This window comes from Panthera onca, chromosome C1, assembly GCF_046562875.1.
Source record: "Panthera onca isolate mPanOnc1 chromosome C1, mPanOnc1 haplotype 2, whole genome shotgun sequence".
Lineage (NCBI taxonomy): Eukaryota > Metazoa > Chordata > Mammalia > Carnivora > Felidae > Panthera > Panthera onca.
In genome coordinates, this window is record NC_138346.1 from 218,464,998 (window position 1) to 218,472,142 (window position 7,145).

Consider the following 7,145-nt stretch of genomic DNA (forward strand, 5'->3'; position numbering starts at 1 on the left):
GAGGTCGACCAAGTGGAGGTGAGGATTCCACGCTCATGAGACAAGACCCCCAGTTGCCCTGGTCGGTGAAGACCAGGGCGTTGGCGATGACATCGTAGTAATTAGTAGAGGTCAGAGTCGCACATGGTGCCTTAGCTCTCCTTGCAGCAGGTCTGGGGAAGGTGCAGTGCGGGTGACGGTGTCTGTGCCGAGGAAGCAGGGGCGGGGAGCAGGTGCCGTGAACGGTGTGACACAGGAGTGTAACCCAGGGCTCTGCTCAGAGCCGAGTCTGTGAAGCTGTACAGAAAAGCAGCTTCTAAGGAAAGAACACAACCCACGTCCCTGAGGCAAGGGTGAAGGCAGCACTGTGAGGGCCAGAAAGCAGAGTATGTCTGGAGGCGGGTGAGGTAAGCGAGGGTGGCGTGGAGAGAAGTTCCGCGAAGCGCCCTCCAGCTTCAGAACCTGCATCTCGTCCTGTGCGGGCTGGAGCACACCCGTCTCATGAAGCTGCTTGAGGTTTCAAATCACCCGGGGGCTGTGGATGCAGCCAGCACAAAGTGTAGGCAAAAGCGAGGTCCGTGTGTGTCGGCTGAACAGAATGAAGAAATGATAGCTTATCTTACGGTGGAACCCTGTCTCTGGGAAGGAGCAGTCTTTGAGAGACCCAGTCACTCCATCAATTCTGGGGTTCAAAAGCCCATAGGCTGCCTTACCGGGGACCTCAGAGGCCCTGAAGGAGCCCTAGAAGCCCACAGAACCTCATAGAACCCCTTGACTTATGACTCAGAAACCCAGTGTTACCCAGAGGGCCTGGCACTGTACAATGATTTTCTTTTTATCACCTGCTGAGATTTTGATTCATGGAAACGATATTTGCATTCCGAGATGAAGCCTCCTGCAAAGTATCAATCTTTATTACACCCATGCTGGCAGATAGACCCAGGACTCATTTACTGCATTTTTTATTTTTAAACCAGGCAACGGGGTGCAGAGAGGGATAGCCTGTGATCTGCCACTGCCTTCCAGGCACACGCAGAAATTCTGAAATATGACAACGCTTAAACCTGTTCTCCAAGAATTCCAAAGTCTGCTGTGGAAGGCTCCCTTGGTCCCTGCCACTGAGCTGGACTGTGGTTGGGCCCCTCCCCCCCCCCCTCCGCTGTCTGCCCTCACCTTGGTTGTGACTAAAATCTCTGAAAACCTCAGAGGCGAGAGCCAGAGTCGTCTGGAGGTAGAGAGCCCTGACTTTGCAATCTTCTCAGATCATAAAGGCTCTTAACACTTCCCAAATGGAAAAGTCCTTGCAGGTGCCTGAGCCCCATCTCTGGGATGCTCTTGGAATGAATGGTGTGGCCATTACCAGCATCACTGGGCTATTGATTGCTTCTAGGAAAAAGTGCTCTTGGCCAACAAGGACCTGGGTCCCTATCTGCGGTATCGTGGGAGTAAATTCTTTTTAAAAAAATTTTTTAATGTTTATTTATTTTTGACAAAGAGAGAGAGAGAGAGACAGAGCATGAGCAGGGGAGGGGCAGACAGAGAGGGAGACACAGAATCCGAAGCAGGCTCCAGGTTCCGAGCTGGCAGCACAGAGCCCGACGTGGGGCTCAAACCCACGAACCATGAGATCATGACCTGAGCCGAAGTTGGACGCTCGACCTACTGAGCCACCCAGGCGCCCCGGGAGTAAATTCTTAATGTCCAGCTCTCCAGGAGGCTTGGGAGCTTCCTCACAATGTGTACTGATTACCTTGTGTAATATCCCTGCCATGACGAGATCCAAGCTGCTGACGAGACGTCATTCAAACATGGAGTTGGGAAGAGATGTTCACCACTTCACTGACAAGTGTGTGTAAGCTGTTGCAGCCCCCGCTGGAGCCATTGACTTCCTCCAGATTCACCTTGAGAAACTCTCCGTCCCCTGCTTCGTTCTGAGATAGGATCTGCTCCTTTGCTGAGTGTCCCCCATGTGTGTGGCCTTATACGGGAGCCCCCAGGAAGCCCCCAGGGGGAGACAGCGATTTCACACCTGTGAGAATGATGGTGGGGGTCCTGGGACCCTCTGTTGTGGGGTGTCCTTCACAGTCCTGGATGAAGTGTGAAGGGGAGAGAGGAGGGGGACCAAAGCGGTCCACACAGCAGAGATGTGTGTGGGAGCAGCACAGGAGAACGGTTTGTGGTCCAGTGCCTCTGATGTCCAGAGGCAGCATGGGGTGGAGGGGGGGTGGATTGGAGAGGTGCTCACCAGCCAGGTGCCATCAGCACAGACAGTGTCCCCCACCATTCCCCTTGGATTCATCGAGACGGCTGTTTTCCTTTGCCAGCTCTTCCCACTCTGTCTACTGCCTGTCATTCCCAAGTTGCCATGGGTGTCATCAAACATCACGAAGAGGAGGGTGAACCCAGCTCCCAGCAGAACACAGACCGCGTTTACTCCATGACCCTGGACTACCGGTGAGCGGGGACCGTCACTGCACAGGGGCAGCTCTTCTCCCCTCCACTTCCCGTTACCATGGGGGACGTCACCCCATGACGGAAAATGCTGGAAACACTTGAAAGACGACCCTTTAAAACATCCCCCTCTCTGACCAACCACCTCAATGCTTGATGCTTCTCCCTCGAGTCTTTTCTCTGGTTTTGTTTGTAGTTTGCTTGCTGTACTCCTCGCGTCGCTGGGACCCTACACTTCACCCAAACCACGTGGTTCTCAGTTGTCCTCCTTCCAAACGGCATTCACATCCACCATCGTTTCTCTTACTGAGTTTTTCTTGTAACCAGTTACCTGGGCGCATAGTTATAGAATCAACTGTGTCTGTAAGATTTATTAGATAAATCAGTAGTGCTGGATCCAACTCCTGCTTCTTCCCTTCCCCAGAGGTTACTGCTTCCCCATTTCTTCTTTTCCATTTCTTTCCATCCTTCCCTCTGGGTTCATACATAACCCATTGATACCCATTGGTTTTCAGTCTCAGTCATTATTTGCTGGCCTGCCACTGAGGACAAGGGATGCTTAACACGCTGACCGTCCTCACCCCCACACACGCCCACCTCTCACCCCCTCCCATTACCCCACCGTGAGGAATAAAGAGGGAGTCACCATCTGACCAGACCGACGTTCGGTGGTTAAGATTCCGTGCACGCGCAAACATGGAGGTTAACAGGTGGCTTTGATTCAGTGGGCACTGGGACGTCATCTGTCTTTTCCTTGAATAACTGTGTATTCCCAACATAGCTGACCATCTTGGGTGTTGGCTCTCGGCTTGTCTCATTTGTCTGCCTGCCTTTCTCTAATCTTGTAGAAACTGACTCTCACTGGAGTCCCTTCTTAGTTCACTCAAATGCATCCAAGGAACTTCATCTTGGTGGCATCCCTCCCAGTCTCCCAACCTGCTCTGCTCTAGACATTGTTCTGATACACGACTGTCAGAGTCTCCTTCCCCACGACCCTAGGGACCCAACTTTCCTGTGCCCCCCTTTCTCTGATGCCAGGGCTTCCTCCCTCTGGTTGACTCCCTCGGGTTCCGGGAAACAGGTGCATGAGGCCAGGTGTATCCAAAATGTCCTTACTCAACATCAACATCCACACTTGACCACTTGGCCGAGTATAGACTGCCCTTCTGCCTCCCTTTCCCTCAGCACTTGGCTGAGTATAGACTGCCCTTCTGACTCCCTTTGCCTCAGAACTGAAGGCATTGCATTATTCCATTTTCTCCTTGTTTCCAGCACGGCTCTTAAGAAGAAGTCAGATGTCATTCCGATTCTTGATCTTATAGGTAATGTGTTCTCTTTCATCTTTCTCTCAGCTTTTAGGGTTTCTGCTTTGTCCCCAGGGTTCCGAAGTTCCACGATGCTACAGTTTTATGTCTTAGTATGCACAGTATTTTATCCATTGTGCCTGACACCCAAACAGTCTTTTCAATTTGGAAACGTCAGGTCTGGAGAGCAAACTTGAAATATTTCTTGGATTTTATAAAGCTGTTTTACCGAGAGGCAGTCTAGTGACGTAGTTGCGTCTTGGACCAGAGAGCCAGCCTGCCGCCTGCCTGGGTTCGAATCCCCACTCTGCCATTTACCAGCTGGGTAACCTCGGGTAATCAATCTTCTGGCCTCTCTGTGCTTTATTGTCTTGGTTTATAAGGTAGGAGAAAAATAATGTCTACCTCAGGAGTTTTTATTAGAATTACATGAGTAAATATGCGATGCTTGAGTTCAGTAAACATGCTTGGAGTAGCTTGAGGGACCCAGGATTACTGTCATGACCACTTATCTCTACTATTCTTTGATGATTTACTCCCCTGTCCCAATCCCATCCATGGTGTCTCCAAATTCTCCTCCTGCTCCTCCTTTTTTTTTTTTTTTTTTTTGGTTAATTCTCTAATTTTTTAATCTTTTTTCAAATCACTTTGTCATTTTGCTACTTTCTGAGATATTTCCTCAGCTTTATCTTAGAACCTTTATTCTGAGTTGATAAAGTTTGCCATTATCTTTTTAATGCCTCCCAACTGTTTTTTTGTTGTTGTTAGTGGTGGTGGTTTGTTGGTTTTGTAAGTGTTCCTTTTTAATGGCATTCTGTTCTTGTTGAATAGATGAAACATCTTGGGGCACCGGGGTGGCTCAGTCAGTTAAGCATCCGACTTTGGCTCAGGTCATGATCTCATGGTTCGTGAGTTTGAGCCCCATATCAGGCTCTGTGCTGACAGCTCGGAGCCTGGAGCCTGCTTTGGATTCTGTGTCTCCCTCCCTCTCTGCCTCTACCCGGCTTACACTCTGTCTCTCTCTGTCTCTCAAAAATAAATAAACATTAAAAAAAATTTTAAATAGATGACACATCTTCTCTTCTAAGTCTGAGGATATTATTGGCATGCTTCTTGTTTATTTGGCTTTGGTTTTCCTCTTCCTCCATAGTCATTTTCTCTCTGGGGTTCTGTTTGCTTGTTTGGTATCTGTCTATGTTACAAGACTTCTTCAAATATTTAGCAATTATTGAAAGTTTGCTCAGATTAGTAAAAAATGTTTTTTTATTTATTTTGAGAGAGAGAGAGAGAGAGAGAGAGAGAGAGAATCCCAAGCATGTTCCACGCTGTCAGCACAGAGCCTGATGGGGACTTGAACTCATGATCACGAGGTCATGACCTGACCCCAAATCAAGAGTCAGATACTTAACCACCTGTGCCACCCACGTGTCCAAAAAGCTTGTTCAAGTTTAATAGAAGGGCCCTAAAAAGTTGATCAGGGATACCAAGAGATGGTGGCACTAGTCGACTAAGGCCACCTGCCTGGAATGTCACTGGGGAGACTCTGCTGTTTGTGTCTCAGCTCTTTTCTCTTGGGCTGCTGAGATTTCCCAGAGAAGACCCTCCCCGTCTCCTTCCTGGAAGAAGTCTGATCACCAGGATGCTGAGAGTCAACCAGGAGGAAATCTCCATCTAATCCTCACGTTTCAGTGCCCCTCTGGTTTAGCCTCTCCAGAGAGTAAACCTCTAGTCTCCCACCCAGCCCAGTGCACTGAGTGGGGGGAGGCATGTCTGGTGGAGGGAGAGGTCGGGCCCCATGTCTGCATCCACGGTACAGGTGCATTGAGTCCTGAGCCCACGGGGGGTGCTCTATGCTTGCATGTTTTCCTTTAGGTTTGAATTTTTTCTGTTTTCTGTGTTTTATGTACCATTGATTGGACTCTCCTTTCTTGGACGGCCCAGTCTATAAACACTTGTCTTTCTGCTTCTCAGCATCCAAACCCATGTTTCCATTTCCTTTTCTGTGCTCATTGTCCTTGTGATCTTGGGTGTTGCTAAAAATTTCCACCGAACCTCGTTTTGGTAGGATTTAGGTAGGCACTGAAGATAAATGTGTTTGCATTCCCTTTGACAGCTATAACCTGAAATCCTAGACGCTATTTTTAAGCGTCAGTGTATTATCCCATGTACTTGTTTCCAAGTCTTCACCACCATAAACAAACTAGTAAGCGTCTTCCTGTCAAAGCCATCATGGGAGAGTGTACCCATGATCCTTCACAGGCACAGAACAAACGAGTAAGTCACATAGGGTGGGAGAGTGAGAGAGGTGGGGGGACGTGTCTTGAGTTCGAATTCTGCGTCTCTCACTCACTAGCTGCACAACCATAGGCCAGTCGCTTGAACGCTTTCTGTTTCTGTTTCTCTCCTCAGAAAACGAGATGAAGATTATAACGCACCTGCCAGGAGAGCCACTGCATTGGCCACCATGCCAGCGTGTCTGTGGCACTTAAATTTGGACCTGGTGTCTGTGACGTGTTAACTATTCCTTTCACAGGGCTTTCTAAAAGGGTTGAAAAATATTGCTCAAAACATCAGTTCATGTAGCCACTAGCAATGACTAAGACTCACCATTGCACTAACTGGCTTCTCAAAATGTACATGGCTCCTTCTAGTTTGATAGGCAAGCCCAAACATACCCACGCACACACATATTGTATTGTTCCGTTTGCATTTTTAATTTTTATTTATTTTATTTTTTAATGTTTATTTTTGAGAGAGAGAGAGAGAGAGAATGAGAGGAGGAGGGACAGAGAGAGAAGGAGACACAGAATCTGAAGCAGGTTCCTGAGCTGACAGCTCAGAGCCTGACGTGGGGGCTCGAACTCACGAATTGTGAGATCATGACCTGAGCCAAAGTCAGATGCTCAACCCACTGAGCCACCCGGGTGCCCCTCATTTGCATTTTTTAGTGTCGACATAGACATTTTTCCACACTGACTTCCTAGCTGTGTGTTTGTGTTTGTGAATCGCCTGCTTGTGTCTCTGGCCCGTATATACATTTGTAAGGTCCTACGTTTTCCCTGGTGGCTGATATGACATCACCCGTTTCCCAAGACAAACTACGACTTAGAAGCACTGCACCAGTTGTCAGACGCACCTGCTCCCCATGAAAGAAGCTTTCCATCAGAGGATTCAAGCATCTACAGGGCAGGGCAGACGCCAGTGTGAACGGGAAGGGCTGCTGTGGCCAGAGCTCCTACACACCCACATCGGGGGTGCTGTTAGCCTTCAAGGGTGCAAGGAACAGTAGGCAGCTTCCTGTCTTGAGCACAGCTGGAAAGGTTTGGAGGCCCCTTCTGGATTTACATCATCAGGCCCCTGCCAAAATGCTGGACCTCTTTCCATCTTGAAAATCTCGAGCAGATTCTCTCA